Here is a 19114-nt window from a genome sequence, read left to right on the forward strand (position 1 = left end):
GAGACCGACAGACAGAGAGAAAGAGAGAGACAGAGAGAGACAAAGAGAGAGAGAGAGGTAGAGAGAGAAATAGACAGAGAGAGAGAGAGAGAGACGGACAGACAGAGAGACAGAGAGAGAGAGGCAGATCAGAGAGAGAGAGAGAGATACAGACAGACAGACAGAGAGAGAGAGGCAGACAGACCGAAAGAGAGAGAGATATAGAGAGACAGACAGAGAGACAGGGAGAAACAGAGAGAGAGAGAGACAGACAGAGAGATACAGATAGAGAGACAGACACACTCAGAGAGAGACAGACAGACAGAGATAGAGTGTGAGAGAGACAGAGAGATAGGGAGGCAGAGAGACTAGAGAGCAAGCGCGAGAGACAGAGAGGGAGAGCGCTAGAGACAGACAGACAGAGCGAAAGACAGACAGGGAGACAGAGAGAGAGAGAGAGAGAGAGAGACACACAGACAGAGAGAGAGAGAGAGAGACAGAGAGAGAGAGAAAGACAGACAGACAGACAGAGAGACAGAGAGAGAGAGAGACAGAGAGAGGTACAAAGTGGGACATGAATCTGACATTACATTCTAGGGGACCCTGGCACATACATTCTGTCTGTCTGTCTCTCTCTCCCTAACTTCTCTCTGACACATCCCAGCCCTCTCAGCTACACATAAAAATGTAATATGTATATATATAAAAAAACAAACAAAGTTGAAGAGTGGAGTGATGGATTACTGGTTGAGGCACTGTCCTGTGATGCCAAAAGTCCCATGTTCCACAAAGTAGTACCTAAATAATAAAAACACATGAGCTGATGCATGTTGAAGGTCGCACAGGCACTCAACAAAGCAAATGCACGTGGAGTTCCATTACATTGCCTGGAGGCCCTGGACTGCCAATTATGTCTCTTTCTCATTAAAAAATAAAAATAATTTAAAGGCCAGTGTATAGATTTTGGCAAAAAATAAATGAGATGAGGGGCTGGAGAGAAGGCTTAGCAGTTAAGGGCTTGCCAGTGAAACCTAAGAAATCTGGTTCAAGGCTCAATTGCTCAGGAACCACATCATCCAGAGGCACAAGGGGGCGCATGCATTTGGAGTTTGTTTCCAGTGGCTGGAGCCCCTAGCACTCCCATTCTCTCTGTCTCTCTTTCTGTCTGTCACACTCAAACAAATAAATTAAAACTAAATTAAAACAAAGAGATGAGGATGATATGCAAATTTTGTATGTGAATATGTATTGTGTGCATGTGCACAACATTGTGTGTGTGTGTGTGTGTCTGAGTGTGTTTAAGTTCAGCCCACATGAGTGCATGCACAAAACACCTTGAAATATAATCTGTTTACCCTAATCAAAATCCTCTCAAAACAGTACCTTTCCCAAACCAATACACCCGTAACGAACGCCTGCCAATTTCCAATTTAGTCTCTCTTCTCTTTTGTTGCCATCATGCTTTGCCTCCTTGAATGCAGTTCCTGTGCAGGTAGCATCAGCCTCTGTGAGGCCATGAAGGAACGGAGACTTTATAAAAATTAAATTTCGCTATTATGAAATGTGTATATGGGATGGAAAAATGGTGAAGCAGCCAAGGCACTTGCCTTTGAAGCTTGAGAACACAGGTTCAATTCCCAGTACCCATGTAAATCACATATATAAGTGGGAAATGTGTCCACAGATTGTTTGCAGTGAGTTGAGGCCCTGTCGTGCCATCACTCTAACTCCCTCTCTCTCTGTCTCACTCTCAGATCCCCATCCCCTCTTTCTCTTTCCATTACTTTCTCGATCTATCTCAAATAAGTAAGTAAATATTTACATAAAACTTTTGAAAAGTCTGTTGTAGTGGCATAAACCTTCAATCCCAGCACGTGTGGAGATTTAAATAAGTTTGAGTTGATCATGAGATTCATAGTGAATTCTAGGTCAGACTGAGTGAGAGTGAGACCCTTCATCAAAAAGCAAAGGACAAAACAAAGGAAAACAGAAAGAGTACTTTAAATTTGTCTGTGCTGGAGAGATTGCTCAGGAGTTAAGGCGCATGCCTAGGTTTCATTATCCTGTACCAATGGAAGAGAGATGCAGATGTTGGCATATGCATCTGGAGTTCGTGTGCAGTCGCTGGAAGCCCTGGCGAAACTGTTCTCTTTCTCCCTTTCTCTATTTCACTTTGTCTCTTTCCCTCTCACACCTAAATAAATGACAATAAAGTATATATATTTTATAAATTCACCACAGCAATCAGCAGCACATAGCAGTGTAAGACAGTGCCGTGTGATTCAAGGAATGACACATGTTACCAAGTCCAGGGCTAGGTGAGGACAGAAGCACGGTCCTAGTTCCTCCATGACGACTTAGCCCAGAGCTAGGCACAATTGCCCAGACCGTGACTACATGTGGGGAGGACGGGGTCTACAGTTAAACGGTTTCAGAGGCTTCCAGATTTCATGGGGAACCGGTGATTTATAAGAGAGCTGAGCTTGGAGCACCACCTAAGGCTCAAACAGTGATGAACAATCAGCGTGCAGTAAAACCTGCATTTCAGGAACAGTCAAGTGCTGAGAGCAGAAAGACCTCCAGGCTCCCAGTAGGAAGCGGCCCCTTGAATTTCTGCAAAAACAGACCCAATGCGAGGTGGTAAAGCCTGCAACAGATACCTAATCCTTTCCATTGGGGATGACAGCACACATCAAGAGGCATGAAGAACTGAACATGGGGGCTAGAGTGATGATTGCTTAGCAGTTAAGGCAATTACCTATGAAGCCTAAGGGCCAAGATTCAATACTACAGGTCCCAGTTAAACAAGAAAACATGGTGGCACATGTAACTGGAGTTCCCTTGCCATAGCTGGAGGGCCTGGTGTACCCACTGTAGTTCGCTCAAAGTCCCCCCCCACCCCGTTTTTTGTCCTTTGTCACCAATAAATCAGAAACAAGGACTGCTCATGAACAGCTGGAGAGTTAAGTCAGTGGTGAAGGCACTTTCTGGCCAAGCCAAAAGGACTTATCTTGGATTCCACAGTAGCCTGGAAAAGTCATGTGCGTAAGGTGTTACATTCGGCTAGAGTTCATTGGCAGGGGCTGGAGGCCTTGGCATGCTCATTGTCCCTCCCCTCTCTCTCAATGTATATCTAAAAACTGATCCTGTACCTGAGTTGTGATCCACAGAACCCACATCACAAGCAAAATCCATAGTAAACAGCTGGTAATCACAGTGCACCTATGAGAAAATAGGAGGCCAAGGCACAGAACCACAGAAATGCACCAGCATGCTAAATAAGAGACTGTCTCAAAAAGGAAGGAGAGGACATACACCAAAAGTTGTCCTTTCACCTCCACATATGGTCTCTGGTGCATGCAAATCAAAAGGCTTGTGCATGTTTGCATGGGCGTTTGTAGGACAGAGAAGCAGGACGTCAGTATAAAGTGCCAGACACTAACCAGATATTAGGTATGTCCAAAAAGTACACTGAAGAAGTTTTTAAAACCTTGTTGTTAAGGGAAATCCATGAGATTTCAGCAAACCTGGAGAAATTAATCAATATTCTAACAAAAACTCAACTCACAGGAAGAATTCGGATTTGCTTGTTTGCAGTTATGATCTCACTCTCGGCCTTGAACTCACTCTGTAGGCCCACACTGACTTTGAACTACGTAATCCTACTATATCAGCCTAACAACTGCTGGGATTAAAGAAAACAAACTTTCATGCCCAACATTTCAGTTTATATGTTTTAAAGCTTTTATTTATTGGCATGCAGAGAGAGAATGAAGAGAGACATAGAGAGAAAGAGAGAGCATGACAACTGATCACCAGGATCTCTCTGCACTGCAAATGAACTCTAGATGCAAGCAGTACTGTGCATCGAGATGTATGTGGGAAACGGAAAATAGAACTTAGGTCAATAGACTTGGCAGGAAACTAACCTGGCCTTTCAGGCATTTCTCCAGTCCTTGAATAAAAGAAATCCAAAAGGGTGAGTATTGCAAATCATGTGACAGCTGACTTCTCAAAAGACACCTTAAAGACCAGCAGAAAGTGATATCACTTAAATCAAATTTTTTGACTGAAGGAGGGAAAATACTACCTTTTCACCACCCAAACAGGGTCATTCTTAACAGTTGTACAACACATTTTATTTTTATTCCTTTCCTACATCGATAGAGAGGGAGAAAGAGAGATATTGAGAAAGGAAGGTAGAGTAAAAATTGTCACAACAAGGCCTCCAGAGACTGCCAATGAACTCCAGACCTATGTACCCCCTTGTGCATCTGGCGAACCTGTGTCCAGAGTATTTGGCATTGCAGGCAAATGCCTTAATTGCTAAGGCTACTCTCTAGCCCATCCCTTCTTAACATATTTTATCATTTTGCTGAGTAGAGTAAAATGAAATCATCCATTTTCTTAGGGTGTGAGTGCATATGCACTCATGTGTACATGCACACACCAGACAAAATAAAGGAGGGGACAAAGCTACCCAGATGTGACTTGCTGGTGTAAACACTTTTGCAAACCTATGGGTTATCTGACCATCCTCCTTTACTTCCTGATGTCACTAACGAGACCAAGAGCTTTTGTTAGCTCTCACTTCCATCTTCTGTTGATGAAATTTACTTCATTTGCCTCTGACTTTCCCCAGGAAAGTATGTATGCTACAGCTTCTTTCTGATAGAGGGCATCATGATCACTCATTGTTTGCCTGCTTCCCTCCTCCTTCCCTCAACAAGTTGAAAGGTTCTCAACATAAAGTCAAAATAATTCAGAGTTAACTTGATGTATTATTTCCTGGATTTTTGTAGAGCCAGAGTTAGTGGAACGGGAGAGTCATTAGGAGTGAAGGGTGCCTTGGGTATGTGAATGTTTCCTGCTCTCAGATCATTCTGAAAACCTTTACTTTCTCCTTACTTGATTTGCAACATTCTGCACAGTAACATTTGCTTTTTCATTCACCGAATGCATGTGCACAGACTCCTTGCTATGTGACAGACAGGAACTGGTAGAAGAAAGCATCAGTCATCTCTACAGCCTATTTGTCAGTTAGCAGGCACTGACACACAGAGGTGTGAGGGCACATCATCATCATTTATTCTTGCTCTTCTGCAGATAGCAATGAAAAAGGAAACAATGGGGTCAGAGAGATGGCCTAGGGATTGAGGTACGGCCGGTAAAGACTAAGGATCCAGTTTCAATTCCCCAGAACATATTTAGTTCAGGAGCATATGGTGGAACATAGTTGTTGAGCTTATGTGCAGTGTCTGCAGGTCCTGGTGCACCCCTTTTCCATTCTCCGCCCCACCATCTCAAACACACACAAGAGTAAGTTAATATATAAATAAAACATTTTAACTACTTTTATTTTTATTTCAGTAACGATGAGGAAAAGGATTGAGAGAGAGAGAGAAAGAGAGACAGAGAGAAACTGGTTGCACCTGGGCCACTAGCCATTGATAACCAAATCCAGTTACATGCACCACCTTGTGCCTCTGGCTTAGATGTGATCTAGACAATTAAACATGGCTCCTTAGGCTTCACAGGCAAGCATGTTAGGCGTGAAGCCATATCGCCATCCCTCAAATATTTTGGCATATTTAAAAGAAATAGAGAGGGAGGGAGGGAAAGAGGCAGAGAAAGAATGGGCATGCAAATGAATTCTAGAATCAGACATCACCTTATGCATCTGGGTGACATGGATACTGGGGAATCAAACCTGACTCCGTAGACTATGTGGGCAAGTGCCTTAACCACTAAGCCATCACACAAGGCCAAAAGAACTATATAAAACTAAGGGAGCAACACTTGCTGGCCTGATGGCTCAGTTGGTTAACATACTTGCCTTTCAGGATGGAAAGAGACCATCTTTCAAAAGACAGAGAGGGAGGGTTGGATAGATAGCCCAGGGATAAGATGCATGCTAACAGCCGAATGTCTGAGGTTTGATTGCCAAGTACACAAAGGCAAGAAAGTAAACAACTTTCCTCCCATGAGCTGGTTTGGTCAGGCATTTTGTGGAATCAATGACCTGCAGACCTTACAGAGCACTTGAGACTTCATATATGACAGTTCAGCCCCTTTCTTGCCTCAGCAACACCCTGTTCGTGACGCTGTAGACATCGAGTGCATTCTTAACTTCTAAAGGGGAAAATATGTGCAACTTTAACCCCTATACAAATGTGAATACTCCTTTTGCCTTCTAAGCACAGGGAAAATGGCTGAAGCCTGGGCAGAAAGAATTAGGAGTTTGCGGTTCGAGAAGTGTATTCTGTGTCATGGGTCCCCGCACTGATGATCTTGAGGGCAATGTAATAGGTAAAAATGTAATAAATCTTAACAATATGCTAAATATACCAGGCTCAAAACAATACATAACACAAGTAAGTGCCCAAGCAAATAAAACACCTCATCATAGCAGTGACTAATTCAAACCTCACTGTAAAAACCTTAAACATTAATGGCCTTGATTCACCCACCACAAGACACAGGCTTTCTGGATCGATTAGAAGGCTGGATTCTTCTATCTGCCGTCTTAAACAAACCCACCTCACCACTGCAGATAGACACCTCGTCTAGTCCACTTCTTACTCAGAAAGGGAATGGGCTGACATGAGCATATACTATTCATATAAACGTGTATGTCCCAAACACAAGGGCATCACCGTGTATAAAGCAACATCATCTTAACTGCGTGTGTTTTCCATTGTCCACTAGGAAGAAAGAGTAAGTGATCACCACAGAGCTCTTATTTCCATTAGGAACTGGTTGTCTTCCAAGTTGAACTCCCACAGGGCAGATTAGGGCATATGATGGGGAGCTGGTACAGAAAATCTGGCTTCCTGAACTCCCTGGTAGAGGCCACTAACAAAATAAAGAATGGAAAAGGGAGAAAAGCACCTAGTCATGGGGATCATCTCTCTTAGTTTAACGTTGTAGATGCGATGTCACCAGCTGACTCATATGCCTGTCACTCTTTTCCCAACTAGGATCGATGTTAGCCCTTCAAAATGTGTGCTCAAACAATTCCTTCCTTCTCTCACAAACCAATCTTAGAGGAGGTTTAAGTACACTTGCCTGCGCTACACTTTTATCATTGTCATTAACGGTGAGAATGTGGGTACCACCGCCATTGGTTCAGCATTCTTGAAACAGAGAGAGACTGTAGGAGGTACATCATTGAGTATATAGAAAAATTAAGGGCAGTCTGGGCAATATAGTGGTATTGCACACCTTAGTCTCGGTACTCAGGGGGCAAATGATGGAGAATCACAGAAAGTTCAAGGCCAGCATGGAACTACTGAGTGCTAGGTTATCCTAGGCTGTAGTGAGACCTTACCTCAAAAACAAACAAGCAGGGCTGGAGAGATGTCTTATCAGATAAGGCAGTTGCCAATTATGCCAAAAAAACCCCAGCTTTCATTTCCCAGTACCCACATAAGCCAGATGCAGAAGGTACTGCCTTCATCTAGAGTTTGTTTGCAGTAGGTTCAGGCCCTGTTGCGACCAATGTCTCTCTATCTCTTTATCTGCCTTAAATCTGAGCAGTTGAGAGGAAGCAGGAGCATGACCCCCATGATTTCAAGGCCACGCCAAGGCTGAATAGTGTAATCCAGGTTAGCCTGGGCTACAGTGAGACCCTACCTGTGGCTGTCAGGTTTTCATTGTGGGAACAAAAATACCTGAGGAAGAACAGCTGCTATAAAAAAAAATATGGGGGATTTTATTGGCTTCCAGACTCAAAGGGAAGCTCCTTGATGTCAGGGGAGATCAATGGCATGAGTAGATGATAGCTATCACCTTGTGGCCAACCTGAGAATGACAACAGCAGCAGGACATTGTGCCAAACACTAGCAAGTGGTAGCATTTCTAACACCAATTATCCTATCCCGAATGATATACCACCAGCAGGAGGCATTAATGTCCAAGTCACCATCAACTCGGGACCTAGCATTCACAAAACCGAAGTTCAGGGGCACACCTGAATCATACCACCAAATTCAACCTATGGCCCCCAACAACTGATAACCATACATGATATAAAATACAATGGATACATCCAACTTAAAGTGTCTCCATAGTTTCTTAATAATCCATCAAAATGATATGCAAACATTCCCATAATGCAAGACCTTTTAACTGGGCCATAATGCCAAAAGGAAAAACAAAAACAACAAAAAACAGAAAACCACTTAATGGCACATACTAACCATTAACACTGCAAAGATGACATTGGGCGTAGCAAAGAAATATTCAACTACAACAAGATTTCAACAGGACAAACATCAAACTACTTACCTCCAAGTCCACCAACTCCAGTCACTGAAGAGTCTCCAACAACTTTCCTCCCATTAGCTGGTTTGGTCAGGCATTCTGTGGCACCAATGAGAGGATAACTGCAACATACAAAAGCAGGAGTACCTCAGTTTTCACACACAATACATATGTAAAACGCAGATATAGCCAGCAATTGAGTGGCAGGAACAGTCAGATTCCTGAGACTTTCCAGCCAACAATCTGGTGATATATACATTAACACATACCTACCTACCTACATACATATATATATGTGTGCATGTGTATATATAGAGCGAGATAGACAGACAGATATCTATCTATCTATCTATCTATCTACCTATCTATCTACCTATCTATCTACTTGCCATTAAATAAATAACAAAAAGTGGAAGGGCCAGGTGTGATGGCACACACTGTTCAGAATTCCTATAGGATCAGGGGCAGGAGGACCAGGAGTATGAAACCAGCCTGGGCTCCACAATTAAGAAGCTGGGAATATGCCTCAGTGGCTAATGTTGCCTGATTGTAAAGCCTGCCAGCCTGAGTTCAATACACAATCCTGAGTCACATAAGCCTTATCAAAAACTGGAGCAAGCCAGGCGTGGTGGTGCACACCTTTAATCCCAGCACATGGGAGGAAGAAGTAGCAGGATTTCCATGAGTTTGAGGCCACCCTGAGTCTCTATAGTGAATTCCAGGCCAGCATGGGCTAAAGTGAGACCCTCTCTCGAAAAACCAAAAAAAGAAAGAAAAAAAAAAAAGGAGCAAAACATCAGTGGAACCTGAAAGCCTTATATTTTGCCAGCCATGCTCAATGAGCCAATGGGTGAAATAGTGATAATTTGTCATAGTGGACGCCAACTGCCCTCTAACTGGACTAGAGGATGCTCCATGGGAGGAAATACATCCCTGATAGTGCAAACGTAAAATAGGTGTAATCTTGAGGCCTAGATGTGTAACATCTTTGCTGTCTGGATATACTATGCACATCAATCTGCCCAGAAATCACTTCTCTTAATGTTCCTACCTATGTATTAATGGTATTCTCACTTTTGGTAGAGAAACTGTTTTTTCCAGTTGGCAGTAACCTTGTGATGACTCAGAAGGAAGGAAGGCGATGGATAGAGGTGACAGGAGTTCCTGCACTGAAATTTCTCTATCACACCTTCCAAGGCTAAGGGTCCACTGTGGAAAAGGTGGCGTTAAGAATATATTAGCCCAAGAAAGGGCAGGACTCCTTACAACGTGCTCTTCCAGACAGAAAGTGACCTGGATATCCATGTCCTCACAGTGCCTCACACTATCTACACAAGACCTATCTACACAAGACCATTATAATAGGAACAAAAGAGCATCATATCAAACTAAGATAACAGAAAAGTACAAACATATGTTCTCTCTAGAGAAAGATAATTTTGAAGCTAGTTAATTCTGAGGATTATAGAAGAAAGCTTAAAGGCCCAGGGAAACAGAAACCAAAGTAAAATTTTCTGAACATTTACTTGACCATGTGGGCATGGTATTCGAAGTTAAAATAACTGTCTACCATACACGTAATTCCATGTATTTATTGTTACTTATTGTGTAGAGAAAGAGGGAGAAAGAGAGAGACAGGGGAGGGAGAGAGAGCATTGGTGCGGTAGTGCCTCCAGCCATTGCAAATGGACTCCAGAGACATGCACCCCCTCTTTAATCTGAATAACGTGGGTCCTGGGGAATTGAACCTGGTTCCTTTGGCCATGCAGGCAAATGCCTTAATTGCTAAGCCTTCCCTACAGCCCATTCCATTCCTAACGGCCCCTCCTCCTTCATTTCCAGTGGTCACTAAGAAGAACAAGAGCTTGTTGAGCTCTCCCTTGCTTTCTCTACTGATGAAATTTCCAAAGGTTCCTTTTGACTTTCCCTAGGAAGGTAGGTGCCTCTCGCTTCTGTCACTTTGGGTGTGGCATGATATCTAAATTTTTGCCTCCCTCCTCTCTTTCACAAGTTATAAGGTCCTCAACATAAAATTAAAATAACTAAGAATAAACTTGTGATTGTATTATTTCATACATATCTGAAGAGACAGAGTTAGGGGAAAGGAGATAGTCAATAAGAGAGAAAACTGTCTGTTTCAGGGAAACAATTTGGAGAAGTGATCAAACAGGACACTGAATGTCGTCCTCTTTTCCCCACATATGCATGTGCAGACACATACATACCCTGTCAGTGTAAGAAATACATTTCCAATGTCAGTTATATTTTTCTGTAAAACAAGAATCCAATGTTGGAAAGGTTATTTTAATTTTGAGCAGTTCCATGGAAATGGAATGCAAAAGATTGTGTGTATGTGCATATATATATATATATATATATATATAAATGCACATACATACATTTAATAGATACACAGAGTGAGGCTTGGCAGTTAAGGCACTTACTTGCAAGGCCCTATGACCCAGGTTTGATTCTACAGTTTACATGTAAAGAAGAGGTAAAAACGGTGCACATATCTGGAGATTGTTTGCAGCAACTACAGGCCCTGGAGTGCCCATTGTTTCTCTCTTCTCCCTATCTCTCTTCTTGTAACTAAGTGTTGAAGCGTCGAGAGAACCACACAGGTCGCATGGCTGCCGGCTGCGCCCCCTCGCCTCGGCCCCAATGGCTCTCGGAGAGGCCCTTGATGACACCCGCCAGCGTCCTGTCATGCCTGTAGTTGCCGACGTACGCCACGGCCTGTGCGCTGGTGAACAGCCGCTACTCGTGCCTGGTGGTCGGGCGCACTGCAGGCACATCGCCCTGTCGCCCTGCTACCTGCACCGGAAGCGCACGGGGATCCGCGAGCAGCTGGATGCAGTGCTCCTGCGCTACTCGGAGAGGTACGGGAGCCGGCCGCGTCCATGCACGTGCCGGCGCTCGCTCAGGCTCCCTGTCCGGAGTGCATGGAAGCCCTGACAGGTGCAGGGGAAGTCAGCTGTGCCCAGGATGAGCTGCTCGGCGCATACCCGGCTGACCCCGGAGGCCCAGGCCACTGGCTCCATGCTGACAACGTTTGCCCGGTTGCTGTGGACGAGTTTGCTGTGAAAACTAAGTCCCTGAAGCCTCGCCTTTTAGGTGTCCCTATCGCATATGATAACATCAAACTTGTGGGTAAACTGGGAGACATTTATGGTGATCAAGGACACATTCATCTTAACATTGAAGCCGATTTTGTAATTTTTTGCCCTGAACCTCGACATAACTTGATGGGCACAGTTGATAAGGTGTCTTCTAGTCACAGTGGCTGTTTAGTGCATGGTTGTTTTAATGCCTCTATCCCTAAACCTGAGCAGATGTCATATGAGCAGTGGCAAACTTTGGAGATAAACGTGGGTGATGAACTGGAATTTGAAGCATTTTGTTTAGATTCTGATGCAGCTGGAGCATTTTGCATTTGAGGAAAACTGAATATTACAAGGTTACAATCCAAGAGCTATAAGGCTTCTGAATATGTAGTAGATACTGACATTGAAGAAATTGTTGCAAAAGTTTCAAAGAAGAAAAAGATGGTGAAGAAAGATCCAGAATCCTCTGAGGCAGGTGGTAGCACCACGGAGCTCACGGATTTGGCAGTCACCCCACAGGAAGAGGTGTACCTAGAGACAACTGCTAATGTGAATGGTGTCTTGGAACAAAAGCCAAGGATGAATAAGAAAAAGAAAGACTCAGAAACTTGTGAGACAGAGGGTGGTGCCACAGCACTCACAGATTTTGCAGATGTCACACTACAGGATGAGATGGACCTACATATTAGTGATCATGTAAATTGCCTCACAGAGCAAGAGCCAAAGAAAGAGAAGAAGAAGAAAAAGGAGCACCCAAAAATCTTTGAGGCAGATGGTGTGGGCATGGAGCTAGTAGGTGTTGCAGATGTCACCCCTAAGGAAGATGTGGACCAAACTATTAGTGGTAATGTGAATGACCTCTGGGAGGAAGAGTCGATGAGGAAAAAAAGGCACCAGGAGAAACAGGACCCAGTTTTCCAAGCCAGTGACTCCAGTGGTTACCAAAGTGAAAAAAAGAAAAGACAAGACTGTGAAGACTCAGAATTTACCCGAGTTTTGGAATGTTCACCTAAGAAGAAACTGAAAAAGTAAATGTCTTTTCTGCCTTTTAACTATGATTCTGTTGTTAAAATATTTACACATGGCAGATGAATAAATGTTTTGAATGATGTGAAATGTTTAAGTATACCAGTTCACAAAACCAGGGAAACTTGTTTAGGAATTAGAAAGCTTTTGTAATAAAATCATAAAATGGAGTACAAAAAAGTGAATTAAGTGTTGAAAGTGAGAGTGAGAAAGAGACAGACAGACAGACAGAGTGAGAGAGACAGAGCACAAGCAATCCTCCTCCCTTTGCATTCCATGCGCTGGTAATAATGGCAATCAACACCATGCCTACTCAAAATAAATATTTTAATGTTATCAAACATATTATCACCAACAATTCTATCCAGTTTCCTTTGCTTTACTCTTTACTTGTGTTGTGGTTGAAGTGCTCTGGCAGAAAATTACAGGCGTTAAAAAGAGTTGCAGGCAAATGCCTTAATCGCTAAGCCTACTCTTTAGCCCATTCATTCTTAACGTATTTTATCATTTTGCTGAGAAGAGTAAAATCAAAAGATCCATTTTCTTAGGGTGTGAGTGCATCTGCATGCATGTGTACACACACACCCCACAAAATAAAGGAGGTGACAAAGCTGATCCAAATGTGACTTCCTGATGTCAAAACTTTGCCAAACCAATGGGTTTTCTGACCATCCTCCTTTACTTTCTGATGTCACTAACCAGACCAAGAGCTTTAGTGAGCTCTCACTTGCATCTTCTGCTGATGAAATTTCCTTCATTTAACTCTGACTTTCCCTAGGAAGGTATGTATCCTACCGCTTCTTTCCCTTAGAGGGCATAACGATAACTAATTGTTGCCTACCTAGTTAATTCCAGGTTATCCTGGCCCAGTGTGTGACTCTACCACAAAAACTGGAAAAACACAAAAAGATAAGTTGAATGGGCCTAGACAGATGGCAGAGTGATAAAGGTGTTTCCTTGCAAATAGTTAGGGTCTGGCTTCAGTTCACTGTACAATCAGGGCATGGTGGTACACAGGTTTAATTCCAGTGCTCAGGAAGCAGAAGTAGGAGGACAGCTGTGATTTCAAGTCAAACCTGATGCTATATAGTAAATTTAGGTCAGCCTGGGATAGACTGAGACACTGCCTTAAGAATTAAAGAAAAAAATACAATAAAAACACAGAGCGAGAGACAGAGAGAGAGGGAGAGGAACAAAGTGGGGCATGAATCTGACATTACATGCTAGGGGACTCTGGCACATCCATTCTGTCTCTCTGCCTATCTCTCTCTCTCCCCACCCTCTCTCTGACACATCCCAGCCCTCTCAGCTACACATAAAAAGGTAATATGTATATAAAAAAACAAAGTGGAAGAGTGGAGTTATGGATAACTGGTTAAGGCACTGTCCTGTGAAGCCAAAAGTCCCATTTTCGACAACCTAGTACCTACATAATAAAGACACATGAGCTGATGCATGTTGAAGGTCACACATACACTCAACACAGCAAATGCATGTGGAGTTCCATTACATTGCCTGGAGGCCCTAGACTGCCAATTATGTCTCTTTCTCATTAAAAAATAAAAATAAATTAAAGGCCAGTCTATTGTGCTTGGCTCAAAAAATGAGATAATGGGCTTGAGAGATAGCTTAGCAGTAAAGCGCTTGCCTGTGAAGCCTAAGAACTCCGGCTTGAGGTTCGATTGCTCAGGAACCACATCAGCCAGATGCACAAGGGGCGCATGCATCTGGAGTTTGTTTGAAGTGGCTGGAGGCCGTAGCACGCCCATTCTCTCTCTCTCTCTCTCTCTGTCTCTCTTTCTCGCTGTCTGTCACACTCAAACAAATAAATAAAATTAAAACTAAATTCAAACAAAGAGATGAGGATGATATGCAAATTTTTCATGTGAATGTGTCTTGTGTGCATGTGCATGACATTGTCTGTGTGTGTCTGAGAGTGTTTGAAATTCAGCCCACATGAGTGTGTGCAGAAAACACCTTCTTTAATTATAATCTGTGTGCACTCGTCAAATCCTCTCAAAACAGTACCTTTCCCAAACCAATACCCCCTTAACGAACCCTGCCATTTTCCAATTTAGTCTCTCTTCTCTTTTGTTGCAATCATGCTTTCCCACCTATAATGCAGGTCCTGTCAAGGTAGCATCACCCACTGTGAGAACATGAAGGAAGGGAGACTTTATAAAAATTAAATTTCCCTATTATGAAATGTGTATATGGGATGGAAATATGGTTAAGCAGCCAAGGCACTTGCCTTTGTAGCCTAAGGACCCAGGTTCAATTCCCAGTCCCCATGTAAAACACATATATAAGTGGGAAATGTGTCCACAGATTGTTTGCAGTGAGTTGAGGCCCTGTCGTGCCATCACTCTAACTCCCTCTCTCTTTGTCTCACTCTCAGATCTCCACCCCATCTTTCTCTTTCCATTAATTTCTCGATCTATCTCAAAGAAATAAGTAAAAATTTACATAAAACATTTGAAAAGTCTGTTGTAATGGCACAAACCTTGAATCCCAGCACGTGGGAGGCAGAGGTGTGGAGATTTAAATAAGTTCGAGACCACCATGAGATTCATAGTGATTTCTAGGTCAGACTGAGCTAGAGTGAGACCCTTCCTTAAAAAGCAAAAGACAAAAGAAAGGAAAACAGAAAGAATACGTTAAAATTTATCTGTGCTGGAGAGATGGCTCAGGAGTTAAGGCGCTTGCCTAGGTTTCATTCTCCAGTACCCATGTAGGCCAGATGCAGATGTTTGGCATATGCATCTGGAGTTCATTTGCAGTAGCTGGAAGCCCTGGCGAACCCCTTCTCTTTCTCCTTTCTCTATCTCACTTTGTCTCTTTCCCTCTCACACCTAAATAAATGGCAATAAAGTATATATATATTTTAAATTCACCTCAGCAATAAGCAGCCCATAGCAGTGTAAGACAGTGCCGTGTGATTCCAGGAATGACACAATGTTACCAAGTCCAGGGCTAGGTGAGGACAAGGAGCCCGGTCCTAGTTCCTCCATGACGACTTAGCCCAGAGCTAGGCACAATTGCCCAGACCGTGACTACATGCGGGAGGACCTGGTCTACACGAAAATGGTTTCAGAGGCTTCCAGATTTCATGGGGAACTGCCAATTAGGAAGAAAGCTGGGCTTGGAGCACCGCCTAAGGCTTAAACAGTGATCAACAAGCAGCGTGCTGTAAACCTGGATTTCAGACACAGTCAAGTGCTGAGAGCAGAAAGACCTCCAGGCTCCCAGTAGGAAGCGGCCACTTGAATTTCTGCAGAAACAGACACAACGCGAGGTGGTAATGCCTGCAACAGATACCTAATCCTTTCCATTGGGGATGACAGCACACATCAACAGGCTCATCGGCGCTGGAGGGATGATGGCTTAGCAGTTAAGCCAATTGCCTATGAAGCCTAAGGGCCAAGATTCAATACTCCAGGTCCCAGTTTTTTCCCAGCACAGGGAAAATGGCTGAAGCCTGGGCAGAAAGAATTAGGAGTTTGCGGTTCGAGAAGTGCATTCTGTGTCATGGTTCCCCTCACTGATGCTCTTGAGGGCAATGTAATAGTAAAAATGTAATAAATCTTAACAATGAGCTACATATACCAGGCTCAAAACAATACATAACACAAGTAAGTGCCCAACCAAATAAAACACCTCATCATAGCGGTGACTAATTCAAACCTCACTGTAAAAACCTTAAATATTAATGGTCTTGATTCACCCATCACAAGACATAGGCTTTCTGGATCGATTAGAAGGCTGGATCCTTCTATCTGCCGTCTTAAAGAAACCCACCTCACCACTAAAGATAGACGCCTCGTCTAGTCCACTTCTTACTCAGCAAGGGAATGGGCCGACATGAGCACATCCCATTCATATATACTTGTATGTCCCAAACACAAGGGCATCACCGTGTATAAAGCAACATCATCTCAATTGCGTGTGTTTTCCATTGTCCCCTAAAGGCTAAGAAGAAAGAGTAAGTGATCACCCCAAAGCTCTAATTTCCAATAGGAACTGGGTGTCTTCCAATTTGAACTCCCACAGGGCAGATTAGGGCATATGATGGGGAGCTGGTACAGAAAACCAGGCTTCCTGAACTCCCTGGCAAAGGGGCCACTAACAAAATAAAGAATGGAAAAGGGAGAAAGGCACCTAGGCACAAGGATCATCTCTCTTAGATTAAGGTTGTAGATGCAACGTCACCAGGCGACTCATACGCCTGTCACTCTTTTCCCAACTAGGACAGATCGTAGCCCTTCAGAATGTGTGCTCAAACAATTCCTTCCTTCTCTCACAAACCAATATTAGAGGAGGTTTGAGTACACGTGCCTGCGCTGCACTTATCATTGTCATTGACAATGAGAAAGGCTCAATGTTTCTGAAGTGTGCACCGCCATTGGTTCAGCATTTTTGAAACAGAGAGAGACTGTAGGAAGTACAATCATAGGGTATTTAGAAATATGAAGGCCAGTCTGGGCAATATAGTGGTATTGCATGTCTTAGTCTCAGTACTGAGGGGGCAAATGATGGAGAATCACAGGTAGTTCAAGGACAGCATGGAATAGTGAGACCCTTCCTCAAAAAAAAAAAACCGAGCTGGGCTGGAGAGATGTCTTAGCACATAAGGCAGTGGCCAATTATGCCAGAAAACCCAGCTTTTATTTCCCGGTACCCATATAAGCCACATGCAGAAGGTACTGCCTTCATCTAGAGTTTGTTTGCAGTAGCTACAGGTCCTGGGGCAACCAATCTATCTCTATCTCTTTACTGCCTTAAATCTGAGCGGTTGGGAGGATGCGGGAGCAGGACCATCGTGAGTTCGAGGCCACGCCAAGGCTGAATACTGTATTCCAGGCTAACCTGGGCTACAGTGAGACCCTACCTGTGGCTGTCAGGTTTTCATTGTTGGAACCAAAATACCTGACCAAGAGCAGCTTGTAGGAAAAAATGAGGGGGATTATATTGGCTTCCAGACACAAAGGGAAACTCCTTGATGGCAGGGGAGATCAGTGGTATGAATAGATGGTAGCTATCTCCTTCTGCCCAACATCAGAATGACAACAGCAGCAGGACAGTGTTCCAAACACTAGCAAGTGGAAGCAGTTCTAACACCAATTATCCTATCCCGAATGATATAGCACCATCAGGAGGCATTAATGTCCAAGTCACCATCAACTGGGGACCTAGCATTCACAACGCCTAAGTTCAGGGGCACACCTGAATCATACCACCACATTCAACCTATGGCCCCAACAACTGATAACCATACATGATATAAAATATAATGGATACATCCAACTTAAAGTGTCCCCATAGTTTCTTAATAGTCCATCAAAATGATATGCAAACATTCCCATAATGCAAGACCTTTTAACTGGGCCATAATGCCAAAAGGAAAAACAAAAACAAAAACAAAATCTAACAAACAGAAAACCACGTAATGGCACATACTAACCATTAACACTGCAAAGATGACATTGGGCGTAGCAAAGAAATATTCAACTACAACAAGATTTCAACAGGGCAAACATCAAAATATTTAGCTCCAAATCCACCCACTCCAGGCAGTGAAAAGTCTCCAAATCATGTAATTATAACCACTGACAAATCTCCGGACTTCTAATACCTCCCTCCATCTAAGCTGCTCACAGTATTGAAGAACGTCATCAGGTGCCAGCACCTAGCCTTAGAAGCCTTTTTTTTTTTTTTTTTGTCCTGGCATCTGCACTGGGTCTCCAATGCCATCCGTGGTCCATCCTCATGCCTCCATCGCGTATCCATGCAGGCATCCAAGAAACCTGCTTCATAACACCCATGGCAATTTTTAAAACACCAAAGTTAGGTGAAAATTCAATGACTCTCTCTTTCCCGCAACACCCTGCATGGTACCAACATGAGTGTTTCAGGCAGGTTCACATTGCTGGCACAAACCCTTGGTCAAGAGCAGCTTGAGGGGTGGGGAAGGAATTGTTATTATTATTATTTTGTTTTTGGCTTACAGACTCGAGGGCAAGCTCTACAATGGCAGGGGCAACAATGGCATGAGCAACAGACATCATCCCATGGCCTACATCTGTTGGACAACAGGAAGAGGAGAGTGTGCCAAACACTGGCAAGGAATGCTGGCTGTAACACCCATAAGCCCTTTCCCAACAGTACACTACCTCCAGAAGGAATTCCCAAATCTCCTTCAGCTGGGAAGCTGGTATTCAGAATAAATAAGATTGTGGGGACACTGGAATGAAACCACCCCACGACCTCCCGAACCTCATCTCATGATCCACTCGGGAACAGCAAGCTTACCAACAGGCTGGCTCCAGGCTCTGCCTCCAGCAGACATCTATTGCACCTTGCATTGGTTATTAAAAGTTGCAGCTAATGTGCTAAGATTAAAGATCTTTTTAAAGCCAGGAATCCTTAGAGCTTCCGGCTGTTGGCCTTGAATATGCGGAGCAGGAAGTCCACCCACTGGGTAATATGAATCTCAGAGGTCACAGTGAAACCCTGTGCCTAAATCAACACAAAACCCAAAGTAAACAAAATCCAGAGACATGTCAAACTTTTCTCCAAACCACCTCAGAACAGAGGAGGGCAGCTGGGCTGTAGAGGATCTGAGACTGATTTCCTTAAAACTGAGGCTTCACACCTGTTCCAAATCTGTGTATGCTGGGCACAGGTGCTTCCAGTTTGAGGTGGTCAAACTTTTCTCCAAACCACCTCAGAATGTTGCA

The 19114-nt window shown here is 43.5% G+C and overlaps 1 pseudogene; it reads left to right on the forward strand.

Annotated features, from left to right (window-relative positions):
• Window positions 1–10873: 10873 nt before the first annotated feature.
• Window positions 10874–12383, forward strand: LOC123457444 (annotated as a pseudogene).
• The last annotated feature ends 6731 nt before the right edge of the window (window positions 12384–19114 follow it).

The sequence above is a fragment of the Jaculus jaculus genome, unplaced genomic scaffold (assembly GCF_020740685.1).
Source record: "Jaculus jaculus isolate mJacJac1 unplaced genomic scaffold, mJacJac1.mat.Y.cur mat_scaffold_49_1_773495_arrow_ctg1, whole genome shotgun sequence".
Lineage (NCBI taxonomy): Eukaryota > Metazoa > Chordata > Mammalia > Rodentia > Dipodidae > Jaculus > Jaculus jaculus.